The 18,361-nt window shown below is 46.1% G+C and overlaps 1 protein-coding gene across 3 annotated transcripts in view; it reads left to right on the forward strand.

Annotated features, from left to right (window-relative positions):
* The first annotated feature begins 16,952 nt into the window (after positions 1 to 16,952).
* The window catches only part of RGS6 (regulator of G protein signaling 6), a 575,278-nt gene continuing 573,869 nt past the window's right edge, over positions 16,953 to 18,361 (forward strand). For all 3 annotated transcript variants that reach the window (XM_090033269.1, XM_090033270.1, XM_090033271.1), the window contains exon 1: positions 16,953 to 17,399. The gene's annotated coding sequence lies outside the window, so the exon portion shown is untranslated. The remainder of the gene's footprint in view (positions 17,400 to 18,361) is intronic.

Here is an 18,361-nt window from a genome sequence, read left to right on the forward strand (position 1 = left end):
CAGGAAAACAGAACGTTACAAGTGGACTCAATGAGAGTCTGGCAAAGAAAGTCATTAATAGGACTGGACCTCTGTATCTGTCAAGGTGGGGTTACATCTAAAGGACTGAAACATGCTAAGGAGAGGAGCTTGTATCCCTTATCTGCCTTTGGCCTGCATTTTCACTAATAGTTATTCATAGATTCATAGATTGTTATGGGCTGGAAGGGACCTCACAAAACCATTGGGTTCAGCCCCTTGCACCAAGCAGGAAAGATAACTGGGGGTCAGGTGACCCCAGCGAGGTGACTGTCTAGTCTCCTCTTGAAGATTTCCAGGGTAGGCAACTGCACCACCTCTGGAGGGAGCTTATTCCACGGTCTGGACACCCTGACTGTGAAGAAGTTTTTCCTAATGTTGAGCCTGAAACGGTCTTCTAGGAGTTTGTGGCCATTACTCCTGGTTCTCCCCTCGGGTGCCCTGGTGAAGAGTTGCTCACCAAGTCCTTGATGCACTCCCCTAGTGTAGCACTATGCTGGTACCAGGTCCCCTCTCAGCCTTCTTTTCCTCAGGCTCAGGAGTCCCAGATCCCTTAGCCTTTCCTCGTATGGCTTGTCTTTTAAGACTCTGATCATACGGGTGGTTCTTCTTTGGACTCTCTCAAGCTTGTCCATGTACTTGTTAAAGTTTGGTGCCCAGAACTGGATGTGGTACTCCAGCTGTGGTCTCACCAGTGCTGAGTAGAGCAAAAGAATCACCTCCTTGGTTTTGCTGGAGATGCATCGATTGATGCATGCCAGAGTATTATTTGCTGTACTGGCTAAAGCATTGCACTGCTGGCTCATATTAATACTGCAGTCTATTATTATCCCCACGTCCCTTTCATTCATAGTGCTAGTCAGTTTGGTACTGACAAACCTATAGGTGTGTTGGTGGTTGCTTGTCCCAAGGTGGAGCACTTTACATTTCTCAGTGTTGAACTTGATCAGATTCCGATCTGCCCAACTAGCTAGCCTGTCTAGGTCTGCCTTTAACTGTAGATCATCTTCAAATGTGACCACACTTCCCCATAACTTGGTGTTGTCCACAAACTTGGCCAGTGAGTTCTTCACCCCCACATCCAAATTGTTAATAAAGATGTTGAAAAGTACTGGACTGAGCATGGACCCCTGCAGGACAGCGCTACCCACTTCTCGCCAGGATGATGCATCCATTCACTACGACTCTCTAGGTCCTATCCTGCAGCCCGATTCTCACCCACCTGACTGTCTTGGAGTTAAGCCCACAATTTTCTTGTGAGGATATTGTGGGATACTAGATCAAAAGCTTTTAGGAAGTCAAGGTATACGATGTCAACCTGCTCTCTCATGTTCAGGTGGCAAGTTACCTGGTCATAGAAGGAGATGAGGTTGGTAAGGCAAGACTGCCTGTGCCAAAACCATGCTAGCTGTCATTCAGAATCTTACCTTCTGCAAACTTATTGCAGATGGACTCCTTGATGAACTTTTCTAGGATTTTCCCTAGGATGGAAGTTCGGCTGATTGGCCTATAGTTACCTGGGTCCTCCCTCCTGCCCTTCTTGTGGATGGGCACAACATTGGCCATCTTCCAGTCCTCAGGGACTTCTCCAGAGTGCCATGAATTGTGGAAGAGTTTTGCCAGGGGTTCCACACTGACTTTGGCCAAGTTAAGTTGTTTCATTCCACCAGGAGACAGCTGGGCTAAGAACATGTTTTGTCTGTCCATATGTCAAATGTGCCTGCATAACAGCCTGCTGTTACCAAAAACTTAATACAGACAAGCTCTTTCAGAAGTGGAATCAGGACTCACAGGTGAAGGAAAGGATGGAGCCAGGTTGTGTCCTGAACCAACAGGTGCTTCATCTATTCCTAACATTGCTGGTTGAATATCTCAACACATTTCTTACAAATATTCCTTTCAACTAAAAATAAAATTTGCTTCACCCAAGCTTAAACAGTTTGCATGTATACATTCTATGAATGTTCTCCTGAATGAGTTTGCTGGCAGGAAAATAGACAGAAATAAAGAATTTTGAACAAATATTCACAGAAGGCAAGTTGTGAATTTGTTAATTGCCAGTATTTGTATTGTAAATGTGATGCTCAGTTACTCTTCCCCTTCAGGATACAGGAAAAAATGTGTCCAATCCAAAACAACAAATCCATTCTGAACATTTAATATTCATTATAAAGCCTTACAGTGAACTGAAAACAATCCACAAACTAAGAATTAAGAAGAGAAAATATAATTATTAGAAAGAGCAGCTAAAATAATCAGCCCAAATATTCTTTTAAAATGATTTTTTCAGTTCCAATTATTAACTTATCTGATGATGAGAACCTTATCATAGAGGTTCTAAATTTGCTCCCTGTGTGCAGATATGGTTTCCATGTTAGCCCCTGCAGCAGAACCAACCCATAAGAATGGAAAACAATGAAATATAAAGATAATAAAATACAGCTCCTTGCATACTGCAGGATATCCCCTAAGATCTTCTACTGAGTATTATCTAAAATAGTACTTACTGGCTTGGTACACTAACAATCTTACTGTGTAACTCAGAATCATGGGGGTTTACTGATAAGCCAATTAAAATGGAAGAAAATTATTACAAAATATTTTCCCCATCTTTGTCAATATTTGAAATTTCCATGAAAGATTTTGACAAAATACCAGATTAAAAGAAAACCCTATCAATTGTATTGAGGTTTATAATCAACAATGGTACAACCTTAAATATCTGAGAAAAGCAGTCAGGTCCTAGAAAATGTAGGTGAGCCTAGCATTCAGTAAAATGAAATGAGGTGACTAACTTATCCAGTGTTAAAGCAGGTAATTGGAAGTTATGATTTCTGGCTCCCTATTCTCAGTTCTGCTACTAAACTGCTTTGACACTTAACTTATTTGTGCCATGTATAACCTGCAGATTAGTTAGAAAGCACCAGTTTTCAGATTGGAACCTTAATTTGTTTTCCCTCTGCATAGCAGGATAATACTGTTTTTATCCACAGGATCCCCTACCCTCCAGTTTCCTCAACCATTTCTCTCTTTTTCTTTTATCTCTCCGATTTACCAGTAGAGGGAGCACTAAAGATACAAGTGAGAGTGTCTCCATACTCTCAGGTCTTGTGTTAAGCACAAAAGTGGCCTCTGATAGCATGAAGAGGAATTGCAGGAAGAATTCTGCTTAGCTTCTACAGCCACAGGATGGAGTAAAGCACTTTGAGATAATGGGATGAAAGGTGCTTTCTAGGTGTAATGTACCTTTAAATATTATGTTTATTTTTAATGGTGAAACTGTTTTAAACAACTTCTTGGATACTTTGTTTTTTAAAATGAAAATAACGTATTTTAAGACAGCCTTTCTGCCCGGTTTTGATGTTCATTGTACAAGCATGCTGCTCTGGTGTTCCTGTTTAACAGAGCAGAATAATTTGAGTTTTGTTTTAATTGAATAGGTGTCCATGTATTATAGCAGCTTTATGGTATGCATATTAATATAAGGTGCATGCTCCCAAGAGAGTGTCTCATGGCATTTCCTAGGTTTGAAAGGCTGAAGGTGCATATCAGAGATCAATTTAATCATAAAGAGACTGAGAGAGAGAGAAAATGGTCCCTGAGTCACCATTTGGGAATTTCCCCAGTATGTTTGCCTTTTTTTTACTTTCTCAGAAAAAATCCTTTCCCCCATGTAGTTAAATAAACAGCAGAATAGACAGAGTAGTAACAAAGGAAGAACATTCAGCTTCCCAGCTGAGTGCTTTACATTTGAACAAAAGATGGGAGTTCAGTATCTTACATTGGTAATGAGGTTGGTTAAAATTGTCTGTGTTGCCTAAGGGACTTGGATACCTACTTTCCATTCATTTTAAACAGAACTGGACATCTTTGTTCTCCATTATGGCTTTTATAATCTCAGCTTTAACCTTTTCTCAGTACTTTCCTTTATCAGCTCCTAGAAGAGTTGAGGAAATACTGGAAAAAATTGTTCAAGAATAATTATCTGAGTTCAAAAATGACTTTCTTTGACCACATTCTACAACTTTTTATCATGATTATTTTCCACAAATATTTGACTGCTGAAGCTTTACAAGCTTGGAATACTCAAAAAATCTTCTAGATGGAATATTTGAATATTCATCAAAAATAAGTTTCAAATGTTTTGTTCTATCATAATATTCAGAATGTATTCTGTGTTGTTTAGCTACATAAATTATCCAAGAAAGGAATAGCAACACTCTTGCATAATTAGCCAACATAATGTAAATTACGATAATGTATACACTTTGAAATTAAAGTTGTTAGATGCACAAGCTATATGGTACTTATGGTCCTTCATGATAGGATGACTTACATAAATGACAGAGTGTGACTATTACAATTATATGCACATTGAAATTTGAGCTGTGTGGGTTGGTCATATCACAGCATCTGATGAAATAAGACCTCTGCTTACAAAAGCTTATGCTACACATCTCTGATATAGTTAGCTGATAAAGTGCAAATCTACCCTGCCTCCTCCTTAGTTATATAAATTATCCAAGCTGGTAACAGAAACATCTTCCTCCTCTTCCTCATCTTCTGCCTAATATACACAGCTTGTGCCAGTGTACATATAGAACATGGCAGGCTGTGAATGGCCTACTCATGCCTGCTTTCTTACAGAAAAAGAACTTTCTGCTAAACCTTGCTGTCCATAGGAGTGCAACTCTTTGACTGATGATGATGGTTCAGAGAAGCAATAGTGCCTACTATTTCTGTAAATTCAGGGGGAAGACATAGACTCTGTCATAAAAACTGATGCATCTAAGAAGTCACAGACAGACACCTGGTGGTAAGAAAGGAATACAATATACAAATAATCTGATCAGGGTCATGATAGGCATATATCTTTTTAGTTACACTTTTAAAACTCTAAACATGTTTCATTCCTCCCTCCAAACTTTAATTTTCTCATCCCCCTTCCATATCAGCCCTGAAAAACTTTTATATAAGTAACCAACATTCTTCGCAATTTAAATTGCAAGTGTCTGCAGGAAATTTATGAATGATCTGCAGCATAAGAAATATCTCATGAAAGTATTCCAGAATAATTTTAAAACCAATTACATGTAAGATTCTGCAGTTTATTCAAATAAGCTGTTCCTCACAACCACAAACACGTCTAATATAGCAAAAATGTAGAACTTTTCTCTGCCATATAGATTTTTTTTCAAGTTTAGACTATATTTATGGGAGGCAGGCAATTATGTAATCTTTGTTAAGATAAAGAGGAACTGTTCCTGGATACAAAGGAACTGAATTCTGGGTGGACAGGCAGCAGTGAAATCTTGGACAATCTTTAATTTTGAAAGATGAGAAGCTAAAATCCCATATAAGTGTTTTCCCGTAAGCACAGGAAAGCAGTGGAACATGATGACTTTTGTTTGGCCAGCACCTCCTCATTCCATAAACATCCTGCACCCTTTTAGGCATGTGTGACACTTCTAAGCTAAGTACAGGTGTTTGGGGAGGTTAGATCAAGTTTGAAATAGCCACCCCATCTAAGGTAAGTCAGGATGCGGGACTAACGGGAGTGGGGGAGCTTGGGGTATTGGGGGGTAGACAGCACCTGCAGCAGGGATCGGGGGAACTAATGGGATCTGTGGGGGAGATTGGGAGGGCAGGATCCGTGGAAGAACAGGGGAGTAGGCAGGGTCCACGGGGGTTTTCTAGGGTCTGGGGGGTTTAGCAGGATCAGGGTAACTCAAAGGGCCCACTGGGAGGTTGGGGGGTGGGGACTAGGGGCTCTTTTTAGCCCCCTGACCATCTTCCAGGGTGAACCTACACCCCCATCCTTCCTGCCCCTCCCCACACCAGGGCTTACTGCCTCAGCCCCTGGCATCGGTGAACACTGATAAAACAAGCACTGGGAGCAGCTTGCAGAATATGGGTGGTTTGGTAGGGGGAGGAGGCTGGCTGGTCAGGGGTGGGGGGGAGGGGCTAGAGGGTCTAAGAACGGGCCAGAGCCAGGGGGATAGGTAGCAAAATAGCCTGGGGCTGTGCAGAAGTTCAGGAAATTTAGATTGGTCTAAAAAAGCCCAACCCAATCTAAGATAGACTACCTTGGAGTAAGGTTAATTGAGATTGGATGGCCATTTTTAATGTGATCAAACCTCCCCCTAACTCCCTCTGAACATCTGTACTTTGCCCTAGTAAGTAAGGTAAACTACACCAAATTTGCAGAGGTTGTTTCTTTTTTGTCACACTCCACTGATAAAAACAAAATTGAAATAACAGAGAAGAGTTAAAAAGTGGTTTTATGTTTTTAGCTTTAAAAGAAAATTTCCTCCTGATATTTTCAATTTGCAGTTTTCCCACATCTAGGGCCCAAGTTTCTCCCTGTCTGAAATGCATATGTTTCCCCCTGATGACAAGAGGGCTGATTGAAGTCTTGCAAATCCATTCAAATATTTAAGAACTATTAGAGCTGACATAAATATCATGTTTGCAAAGACGGCTAAAATCCCATTGCAGAAAGCTGGGAACTCAGTGAAGCTGAACAGTGAAACTAGATAGAAGTTTGGCTCTGCTTGCTTCAGAATATTTTCTGTTCAGTTATCTTTATTTTTATAGCTTGCACAATCCTTGAGGATTCAGATGTTTATGTTTAACTTGATGTTGGTTTTGCTTGTATTTCTTGGGCGTTCTGTCCCACCATATATGAGTAGAACTCAGGCAGAGTATGCAATTGAGTCCTATGTGTACAGATTAAAAAAGAAAAGAAAAAAGAACAGAAAAGCTAAGAACTGCAGAGGGAGACCCAGAAAACAGCAAATAGCTGGTAAATCATATGTAAGCTGATATTTGTGCACAGCATCTGAATGAGCATGTGGCACTGGATTAGCCAGCCAATGAGTACAAAGGCAGAATAGAGAATATTTTTTCATGAGAAACTCCAGTAGAGAATATATACTGAAACTGTTAACATCACCTTTGCGGATGCAGGTAGTGAATCTAGGTATGATTTTATGCTGCTTATAAGCTGTGATACTCACTAGTCAATTCACTGCCTAAACAAAGTTATTAAATATTTACAAAACAAAGGATCCTTCTGTGAAAAGGCTGAGGCATTCAAGGCTGCTATCACAGTTTGATATTCTAAAATTCACCACACAATAAGTAAAAGTGTTCTGGGTTGACATTTGAAAGAAATTGTCAATGCCTAACATAAAATATGTGCTAAAAACTCTGTACAACTAAAAAGAAGGGAAGTCACTATTAACATCTGAACTATAATAGTAAAGAATAATTATCCAAAACTCACATTCTTATTTAGTTTGTTTTAGCCATTTCTACAGAGCTTATTGTTCTGCTGCTCTGATGATGTAGGTTAAGACACAGGAGATGAAGCTTACCATTAGGATGCATAAGGAAAGCAAAGACACTGAAATCTGCTGTAAAATTAGGTTACTGTTAAATTAAACATTATATGAAAAAACAGAAGTTGCCTTGAACAACTCTGACAGCTTCTCTGCTTTGTCATGCACTGTATTGAGGAGGTGCAGTTCTTATGTCTTAACATGTTCACAGAAGTTCCAGAGTCCCTTTGAGAGACAGCAATTCCATATTCTTCTTCCTGATAATTATTTGATATCTACACAAGGGTAACAACTAGAGTCTCTGGTCATGGCTCCTGTTGTACAAGGTACTGTACAAACTGAAAGGAAAACTTTGTTGTATCCCCAAAGAGTGTCCCATCAAACAACCAGATTCTGAACCCATCTTCAGCACCTTTGTACCACAAATCTATAGGATTCCTCTTGTAAGGAGAAAGTGGCTGGCCACTGAGTTTGTATATTCTGTCTGTGTTTGTCTTTACATGTGTCGTTTCTCTATTTAAAAATCCCAAATTCTCTGATTTAACGCCCCTTCCATTGGCATTTTTCTGCAATTAAAACAAAATGCCACTATATATATAGTATCAGTTGAACACAATTTTTTTTTTATATACTTACAATTTTAAAGCAATTTGGAAGCCTACCAGTGCTTCAATCATTATAATAAAATACATTCTAAATATCTATGCATTTTGGCTTTTGATTTTGGTTTTATCATGGAAAATCAGAGCTCCCCCTGCCCCCTTTGCTCACCAGGACACGGGTCCAGCTGCAGCTGTCCCCCTGCTGCTTTGTGACACCGAGCAGTTCTGATAAGCTGGTGCACTGCCCCGCCCATGCTGTTGCCTCTCACTCCTGACCCACAGCTCTCTGACCCTGCAGTTATGAGGAAGAGGGTGGGGAAGGGGCGAGTGCGCACAGGCAATGTGGCAGGAGGGCAGAAAGGGCACAGGCTATGCATGGGAGGCAGTGGGGCATTCGCCTTCCCCCCAGATTTATATGCTCACAGTGGAGCATGGGCCTGCAGCTGGGCCAGGCCAGGTCCAGGCAGAAACTGCCTCCATGGCCCAGGGGCCAGGACCCAGAGCAGGAAGGTAGTGCCACACCACCATAGCTGACAATGTGAGGCACCCCCTGCCCACTTGACAACAGCAGGAAGCATAACTCCACGCGACTGCCATGCCTTATTGTGGTCATCACGGTGGTGCGGTGCTCCTTCCTGCACCAGGTCCTGCCCGTAGCTGGTCTGGCTTGGCTTCAGCCTCACATCCCACTTCAGGTGCAGAAATCTGGGGGAGGGGGCAGGTGCCTCCCTGTCCTCTCATTCGTACCACCTGTGCCCTTCTCACCCCCCAGTGTGTTGCCTACCTAGAGGGAGCTGCGAGAGCTGCTCTCCACTGCTGCCTGATTGCTACACGAATGTATATGCATGCACTTGCATGCAGCGCTCCCTGCATCCTGCTCTTTCCAGCCCCCAAGCAGCCCCTTGCAAGCTAGAACTTGGCCAACCTGCGAGGAAAAACCTGCTCTTACCTGGGTTTTTCTGCCTTAAAGGAGAAAAATCTATATTTTTCTCCCGTGAAAGAGGAAATCTGCATTTTTCCACAGCAAATGGAAATCCCAAATCCCAGGTAATGACTGCCTTAGGAAGCCATGACACTTCCAGGTTTGAGCTGTGGCCAGAATGTGCTGATATAGTCCTTGGATGTATAACCAGGAATGTGGATTACATGTAGGGAGCTGATAGACGGAAAGAGGGTTTTGCAAGAGAGTTACAAAAATTATTTTCAGCCTAGAAAACGTATTTTACAATGAATGATTTATGGAACTTTATTTAGTTTTATGAAGAGAAGATCAAAAGGTGACTTAATTATGTCCTTTTATATACATGCCCATGGGAGAAGTTACCTGATTGATACTAGAGTGTTGTTTAGCATAAACAGACAATAAAAAGGTCAAGCAGGTACAAGCTGAAACTAGGGAAATTCAAGACTGAAGTAAGGTACACATTTTAAGCACCGAGCATAAATAGGACGTTGGAATAGTTTACCTACAGATATGGCCACTTTTCCCTCATTTGATGTCTGTGAACAAAGACTGAATGATTTTCTAAAATATATGTTTTGTTTATTTTTATCAATGCAGGAATCACTGTATGAAGTTCTTTTGACCTGTGCCATAAAAGAGATCAGATTAGATAGTGGTGCTCAACCTTATGGCCCATGGAGCCATGTCATCCAGCACATGGGGTTCGTCACAAGTCCAGACATTTGGCAGTAGGAAAGCAGTAGTGTTAATTGCCACTCCCCTGCTGCCAAATTTCCAAACCATTGGGCAGCAGAATGTGGCCCTGCCCCTGCGTTGGATTGCTCCACAGCCAGATCTGGCGCACAGGGTCAGGCCACCGTGCAGACGCATTTGGGCACATGGCCAGATCTGGGTACACAGAGTTGGGACTCAGATCTCCCATGTGGTAGGCAGAAACGTTGCCACACAGCCACCAATGGTGGCACTGCTCCAGGCTGCTACGGACCCCCGGCCTCACGTTGAGCTGCCTGGCCTCTGATTGGAGGAGCTGGAAGCAGAGCTGGGAACCTCTCATGTCACTGCTCAGATCCTTGCTGGAGTGGGGGGAGCCTCTCCTGCTGGCCACAGCCTCTCCTTGGGGATCCTGGAGCCCAGTGGGGAGCCTCTCCTGCTGGCCACACGCCGCGCTGCTGAGGGTCCCACTGCTGCCTGCAGGTCCTGCTCTTTCAGGCTCTTCTGGGGCAACTGCTCCTGCCCCATTGGCCCAGCTCTGTGAAGCTTCTTCCTTGTGGTCCCTTGCTGGTCTCCCCTGAGTCAGCTGCGCTGCCCCTTTTATTCCCCTCCAGGTGACCCAAGGGGACAATCAGGGGACACGGAGGGTGAGTTTCTGGGGCCTGATTGATGAGGAAAGGGAATCCCAAGTCCTCCAATCATCTTTTGCCTTTTCAAAACCCCTGGGCTAGGTCACTGCCAGCTAGCCCATCACATCAATATAGGTTAGAAGGAGATGTCCTGGGCAGCACGATGGCTGCAAGGGACCTCGGGCTTATGGTTGATCACAGGATGAACACAAGCCACCAGTGCGATGCTGTAGTGCACAGAGCTAACAGCATAGTGGGCTGCATTAGCTGATGCATCATGAGCAGGGCTAAGGAAGTGATATTTTCTCCTACTCAGCATTGGTGACAACCCAACTGAAGTACTGTGTCCAGTTCTGGGCACCTCATTTCAAAAAAGATGTGGAGAATCTTGAAAGGGTCCAGAGAAAGGTGACACAAATGCTTAAAGGGCTGGAGGACAAATCTTATGAAGAAAGACTAAGGGATTTGGGACTGTTTAGTCTGTGGAAGAGAAGACTGAGGGGGGACTTGGTGGCCATCTGTAAGTATGTAAGGAGTGAATATAGGGAGCTGGGAGAAAAATTGTTCACTAGGGCACACCAGGAGAGGACAAGGAGCAATGGCCATAAACTGTTAGAGGATGGTTTCAGGCTGGATGTAAGGAAGAACTTCTTTATGGTAAGGGTGACCAGAATCTGGAATAGAGACTGGACAGATCATTTGATCTCGGCAGTATTCCTGGCCAGAGCAGGGGGAGGGTTGGACTCTATGATATTTCAAGGTTTCTTTCAGCCCTTAATTTCTGTGATTCTATATGCTCTAGCTATCCCATTGGGACACAAACTGAAATGAGAAAAGACTGGTGACTTTAACATTTGTAATCAACTTCACTTTCTGGTTCTAATGTGCTAGCACACCTCTGCAATCTGGTATCTGTGTTGGAAACACTGTCCAGGAATTCTTTTAAAATCTGTCTGCACTGGAATTCTAAGAAATATATAAAACTGTTTCTATTGATCATAGATTTGTAAAAGATATCTATATAGAACCTACATTTTGGTGTAAATTTGAGCTGATAGTTTCTCTTTAAGTGCTGTCTGTATACTCTTTTAGGAGGGGAATAAAGACCAAAAAAATGAAGTTTTCAAACCCTGAGGTGGTGCAAGAACCAAAATATTCAGTCCTTGATGTGACACACATTAGAATAATGCCCTGAGATAATGCTCCTGCTTCATTTAACTGCTAGTGTTAACTATTTTTCTGACAAAATGCTGACAAAAATATGTGTTTAAGAGCAGCGGCATACTGATGGGGGGTGGTGGAGGAGGGTGACGCTGGCTGGCCATGAAACTGGAAGCGGAGGCAACAGCGCTTCTGGTTTCTGGTCCCCCCCACCAGCCCTGTGTCTGTGATCAGCTTCTGGGGGTGCACAAATGTAAGCTTTGGCCCCTAGGTGCCGGACACCCTTGGTACACCACTGTTTAAGTGCTAAAAATAGAACTAGGAAACCTCTCTTAGGAATGCTTAACATGTTCTGGCTTTATTTAATGGATGTTGACAAGTAGTTTAAATCCAAACCCAATATAAATGGAAACATTTCAAGTACACTCTTATAAAAGTTTTGGAAGCACAAATTACAACCTCTTTGTTCTAATATGTGAGAATAAACAAAAAGGGGGGGGAGAAAAAAGATGGAAACAATACAATTCAGATTTAATGTGTATAACATTAAGACAGGCTGAATCCACAAATAGTTTAAGTAATTGTTGCAATGTATAAAAGGGTATCGTGTGGAAGCTATCAAATAAGGAAAACAACTGAGAAGGGATACAGGAAAAAGGCGTCAAGTGAGATCTTCTGAACTGAGTAGGCAGATACTGAAAAGGTGTTCTAGATGGAGCAGCTACAGAGAAGAAAACTCCAGCATTAACTAGAGGGAGGCTTGTGATAGGTAAATGAATTAAATGAAAAGAGCAGGACTGAAGTGTACTAGTTTGCATTGGTTGTGAGTGCAGAGCTTAGCCTCCTTTCTTCTTCCCCCATCTCCCAAATCAGTTTTGACCAGAATTCTGAAATGAATTTGTACTTAATAATGCATATGAAGGTGCTAGAGGATGTACTGGTATGTTCTGTACATACTGAAATCTGTGTCTTGGGGAGACCACAGGAGGAGCTGAAATAGTTGAAAACAAGAAGAGTTAAAGGTGTGAATTAGGTTCGTCAGCAGAAGTTGAACTGAGGCAGTGGCATGATAAGCAATGTTACAGACATGTTGATAGATCAAAATCTTTGCCTTGCCTTTAACTTATCCTTAATTTTGCTTCAGAGTATTTGTAGGGGTTTTGTAGTATTGACACTCTGGTAGCTTTTTCAGATATCAGTAATGATTGGAAGCTGGTTTTGCCTCACCTCTGATAAAATGTACATAGTACACGATGAAAGGATTTTGGTGTTAATGTATATATTTAATTAGGTTTCCCATGCCTCCCCTCCTCCGCCTTGTATTTCTCAGGCATTCCTCAGGAGTTTATGGTTCTTCTATAAAAACACACACACAATAAGGTACACCAAAGAATATAAGTGACAAAACTATATGATTTTGAAATATATGTATATGGCAAGCACCATTTAAAAATACGTAAGTGGTAGCTACTCTTCCTGGGCAGGTAATTAAAAAATTGTTTAAAATCCTACAGGTAGTAGTTAAAAAAAATTTTTTCCCCAGACACAATAGACTACTGAAAATAATTGCAACAACTTTGCATGTTGTAGCTTTCAGTTGAACAAGTGGTTCTGTTGGTCCTTAAGCCATACAACTGAGCAGCTGCAATCTGTAAAATATGACACTGCAGTCTGGTTCAGCAATGCTCTGCTGAGCTCATTGAATGCCATTGACTGTTATGAATACCTGTAAAAAGTAAAGCATATCAGCAGAATGATGGTATGAGAAGGAGCAATACTTCTGGTACAAGGTAGTATTGCATTTTAAAAAAGACACGGTGGTGGTCTCTTAGGGTGCTGGCAGACATGCAGCTCCTCAGTTTAACTCATGGCACTTCACAGAAAGTGCCATCAGTTCGACTGACCCTCTAGACCCAACAAACATTTGCTGTTCAACTGGGAAGGTGGGTGATTGAGCTCCACTTTGGAGCAAATCCAGGGAGAGAGGCTGTGTGTTTGCAGCATCTGTCTTCTAGCCCCTTCCCCCTCTCCAAGCTCCCATGCTGTCTCAGGATGCGAGTAGGGGAAGGCAGCGGTGGAAGGTCTCCCACTTCAGGGTGCAGGGCTCCAATCCAACCAACCCCACCCTGGCTGGGCAAACCCCTGACTGAACTCACTCCCCTCCCTTCTCCCCTTCCTATTCTGAAGACAGCACTGGGAGCCAGGGCTGGGCTGCATCAGCCCTGCTCAATCTTACTCTTGGCAAGTCCTGCAGATGTTAATGAAGGTGCTCCGCTTTGAAGTGAATTCATCTGAACCCTCATTACGTGAGGGTTCAGATTGTTGTACAATCAGGCATTTTTAAAGCGCTCTGAAGCCATGCACTTCTGTCAGTGCAGGACTGTAGAGCACTTGCAATGGCTGATTGTGTGACAAACTGTCATATCTGTCAGCATCCTTAATGCATCTCTCGTCTTAATCCATTTTGGATGGTTCCGTGCAGCTCCACTCAACAAGTCAGTGTCTGAGCTACCAGAGCTCTGGCTTCACTCTGCAATGGCAACAATACATAGTTTATGCAGTGCTTGCCTTGCTGGCAGCCTCTCTGTTTTTCTTCTTGCTCTTCTTACTTGAGTATACTATCCAAATACAGCATTGGGCAGATAGCAGGAGAGCTGAGGGGCCTAATGCATGGCCTATGTACCTTACCACAATGGTACCCCTCTAGGACAGGGGCTTTCAACCTTGTACCCCCAGTAGCTGGACGTGAAGTGTGTGGGGGGGGGTTGGTGGTGCACAGCTGGATGCAGAGTTGGGGGGTGAGGCGGCAGTGTTGTAGCTGGATGCGGAGCAGTGGCAGTGCAGGGTGGTGGGTGGCAGCAGCCACTGCCGTGTGCAAACTTCCCCCCACCCTGTGTCCAGCCGGCCGGGCAGTGGCTGTGCAGCTCACAGAGGGGTGCTGCTGCTCTTGCCCTGCCCTGCCTTTGCTCCTAGGAGCTGGCGGTGCAGGGTGGTCAGTGGTGGTGCTCCATCCCTGCCTGCCCACGTGTACCCTCTGGGGCCTTCCCAAGTACCCACAGGGGTACATGTACCCCAGGTTGACAACCCCTGCTCTAGGAAATCCAGCACCTACCTGCAGCTGTCAAGTTTTGTACACCTACTATTGCCTGGAACATCATGTACCAAGCAAATCATGATTCACTACCATGTGCGAGTGACATAACATGGAGTTGTACAGAATTTAGCAGCTACTAACTTCAAGTCATTTGCATAGAATTTCAGTCCCCCCAAAATAGAGGTATTGAGGGCAGGACGAAGGGAGGCTCTATGTGGAGACACTAATCAGCACAAATTCTGAAAGCTACAGGACAAGGGTCTAGCAGCCTGAATGAAAACCCCTTTATATTCCTGACAAGAGTTGTACCTTTCTTTACCATGCCAGGTATAGCTACTAATGAAGAATATAGGAAGACCAATGATAATGCCATCTGCATCTTATAAGGAAAACATGTTTTTTAAAGTTTTTTTATTTGGGGGTGGAGGGGGTGGAGTGGCATCTCAACCAACATGTTCTGGTCTTATTTTCCATTTCTACTGAAAATGATTCTCCACTAACAAGTTGTATTGTAGGGACAAGCTGAGACTTAAGAGAGATTCTGACAGAACTTCCTTTATTCCTGTAAGGATGAGGATGATCCTTCCTCCCTCAGGAAGGGTGCTGGACTAGGCCTAGATGACCTGTGGAGGTTCCTTCCAGCCCTGCATTTCTATGACTCTGTGCCTGTGACCGGTGCCATAGCAAGGGCAGGGAGGTAGGGTGACTACCCCGGATGCCAAGTGAAGGGATGCCAATAGGCTCTTCCCAGCTGGGGTGGGGTGTGGGATGGAGTGGTTCATTTGAGGAGGCACAGGGATGGGAGAAGGGTGCGTCTGTGTGCACTCCCGGGTAAGAATGGGGGGGAGTGCCCCCCGGATCTGTGCATGGGGCAAGAGTGGGCTGTTGCTGCGGGCTTTGCCCTGGGCGCCAAACTTTGTTGCTCTGGCACTGCCTGTGACTGAGGCAGCCTGGCTTTCAGGAGCTCTCGCTCTCTTTCATATGGCATCAGATGTTAGCTTCCAAATCTATGAGCCACTGTCTGATACAGTTGCTCAATGTGCAGATTCCATCTGCCCCGTCTGGACATTTGCAAAGACTGCAGCTTTCCATAAAGTGCTGTTCTGTTTGTCAGACACATTCACACAAGGCACTGTCCAAGAGTTTCTCCACTTATTCTGCCCCTCTGTAAGAGGCTCCACTATCAATGGGGTCAAGTTCTTGACCATCTGTTAATAGTAATTCAGAAGGAGCTGGAACACCTGGTGGCAATTTAACTACACCAGGGTTTTTTGTTTTTTTTGGCTTTGCAGTTGTCCTTTCAGGACTAACCAGTCACCTTGGGCATCTCTCTCTATTTCTGTACCTGCTAGGGATGGAAGGGGGGAAGTGGCATAATGTCCTCAAAGCTTGTGAACGAAGCTAAATGCTGCATCCTCCCTTATTTTTGGCAAATCACGATGGAAAAGGCTAAGGGAGGGCTGGGGGGAAAGGAAATATAGTGTTCAGGGGCCAGGGGTGTAGAAAGATACTTTGACTCCCCTCTTTCCAAAATTTACTCCAGCCCACCCACTTCGCCATGCTGAAAAGTTGCAAGCAGGGATTGTGTGCAACGGGGCTGATGGCTGCCAGGTGAGCAGAGGTCCCCGTCCTTTCTGGTCCCCACTGCCTGGCAGGAGGCTGCATGGGCCCCTTCTGCCTGCAGCTGTAGCACAGGGAGGGCTCCCGGTCTCTCCTGTAGCGCAGGACTCCCGCAGCTGGGGCTGTCCCCCCTTGTGCATTGAGCCGCTGGAGTGAGCGTATGTGCAGAGGGAGGGAGAGAGACACTGGCGAGAGGGGGATGAAAAAGAGAGGGAGGGCATCTTACCCGGGGCTTTTCTGTTTCCATCTCCTCCGACTGCACCCCAAAGCCCCGGGGCCATCCGCAGCCAGAGGGACAGCGAGAGGACAAGCCATTCCCAAAGAGGGGAGAAGAGTCCTCCGGAAACTGCAAGTCTCTCATTCATCTTCTCTCCCCACCCTCCTGTTTTGCCATGAACCAGGCTCTTCCCTGTCCCCAAGGGGAGATTTAAAACAAACAGAAAGCAAGCAAGCAAGCAAACAAAAACACCCCAAAGGGAGACATTCTTTGGTTGCTACGGGAAATTGGAGCTGGCTGCACGCCGCTTTCCCTGGGCCCTAACGGGCAGATGAGGTTTTCAATGCAGGGGCTCTGCCCTCGCCTCTCTCAGGAGGGGACGGCGGAGCCCGCGGGTCGCTCTGCTGGCGGGGCCAGGGCCTGGGGCTGCCCCCCCCCGTGCGTGCATGTTTGGGCTGTGTATAGGGGAGGAGTGTGTGTGTGCTTTACCTGTGTATAGGGAAAGGGGGGGTGTTCTGGCTGTGTGTGTGTGCTGGCTGTGTATAGGGAAGGTGTGTTTTGCCTGTGTATAAGGAAAGGGGGGTGTTCTGGCTCTGTACGTGTGTGTGTTGGCTGCGTATAGGGAAGGCGTGCGCGCGCGCGCGTTCTTGCTGTGTGTACGGAAAGGCGCGCGTGTGTTCTGCCTGCGTGTAGGGCAGGAGTGTGTGGGAAAGGTGCGTGCGTGTGTGTGCGGGAGGAGAGGAGAGGAGAGGAGAGGAGCGGGCGAGCGCACGAGCGGGGCTGCCGTCATGCCGGAGCCGCGAGCTGCGCCCTTGGGGGCCGCGCCGTGGAAGTGCAGCTCTGCGCGCTGTGGGTTTCGCTGAGGCGCAGGGCGGCATCGCGGTGTGTGGATGTGTGAACGCACGCACGGCCCCCACCCCCAGCCCCGGCCCCGGCCCCGGCCCCGGGCGCGCAGGCAGCTTGGAGGAGGGCTTGCTCCCAAGGAGAAGCGATCTGATTCCTGTGCAATAGGATGGGAAGACATCGCTGCTGAGGGGCAGGTACCTGGATCGCTAAGCAACCCCTCCCGGGAGCGGGGGTGTGCGTGGAGAGGTGGATTGTGTGTGTGCGGTTCACCTGCTGTGCAGCTTTGCCTGCCTTTCTCAGGGCGGCAAGCCGGGAGCTGATGAGCCGTCGCTCGCAGGCAGCGGTCTCTGTCTGCCCCGCCAAATGGCAGCGTCTCCCGCACCCTGTGCCCACCTGCCGCGGGGCAGCGCCACGCCCGGGACAAGCTGGCCGAGGGGAGCTCGCGGGCGCACGCCTGCTCCGCGTGCGGGAGGGCGCACCGCTGCGGCCGGGCATGGCTGGTCCCGGGGCGGGAGGCACTTTCCTGCCCCCGCCCAGAGGGCGAGCTGCTGCTGTGGGTGTCGGGAGAAGTTTTCCTGCGGGCGATCCGCACCCGAGTCCTCCCGAAGGGCGCGTGCGTGCCCGGGGGGCTCGGGGGTGGCCGCACGGGCCGGATCCTTTGGAAAAGAGGGAAAGTTGGGCAGAGGCTTTCTGTGGCTGCTTCCTGGTGGGGTTTCCTCCCGCGGGGCTGGAGGGGGGAGTCTCAGGGCTACACTGGGAGATGCCCGGGGTGATTCCCGCAGGGCAGAACAGCTGAAGTTTGTCCCCCTTGTAGTGCGACAGGGAACAATCCTCCAGCTGCAGTGGGAGCCGAAAGGCTGCGCAGCAGGGAGGAAAATGTGGCAGGTCCCCATGCCTAGTGCCTGGTCTTCCCCACCGCCCAGGCAGCCGGCTCCGAGGCGTGCTGCGGGGTTTGAGAAATGCCAGCTCTTGCAAGGCGGGGAGCTGCTCGTTGCTGTGCTCTGTAAGTGATGGGCTTTATATGACGTGCCGGCGTCCCTAAGCAGTTCTTGCCGGGGTGGCACTAACGGGACGTTGAACAAAAAAATACCTCCTGTTTGAAAGGGACGAGTTGCCCGAACACACGCGTGGTTGGAGCCCGCTTTTGGGGGGCAGG

Source organism: Crocodylus siamensis, chromosome 2 (genome assembly GCF_052110815.1).
Source record: "Crocodylus siamensis isolate JL-2025a chromosome 2, ASM5211081v1, whole genome shotgun sequence".
In the NCBI taxonomy this organism is placed as follows: domain Eukaryota; kingdom Metazoa; phylum Chordata; order Crocodylia; family Crocodylidae; genus Crocodylus; species Crocodylus siamensis.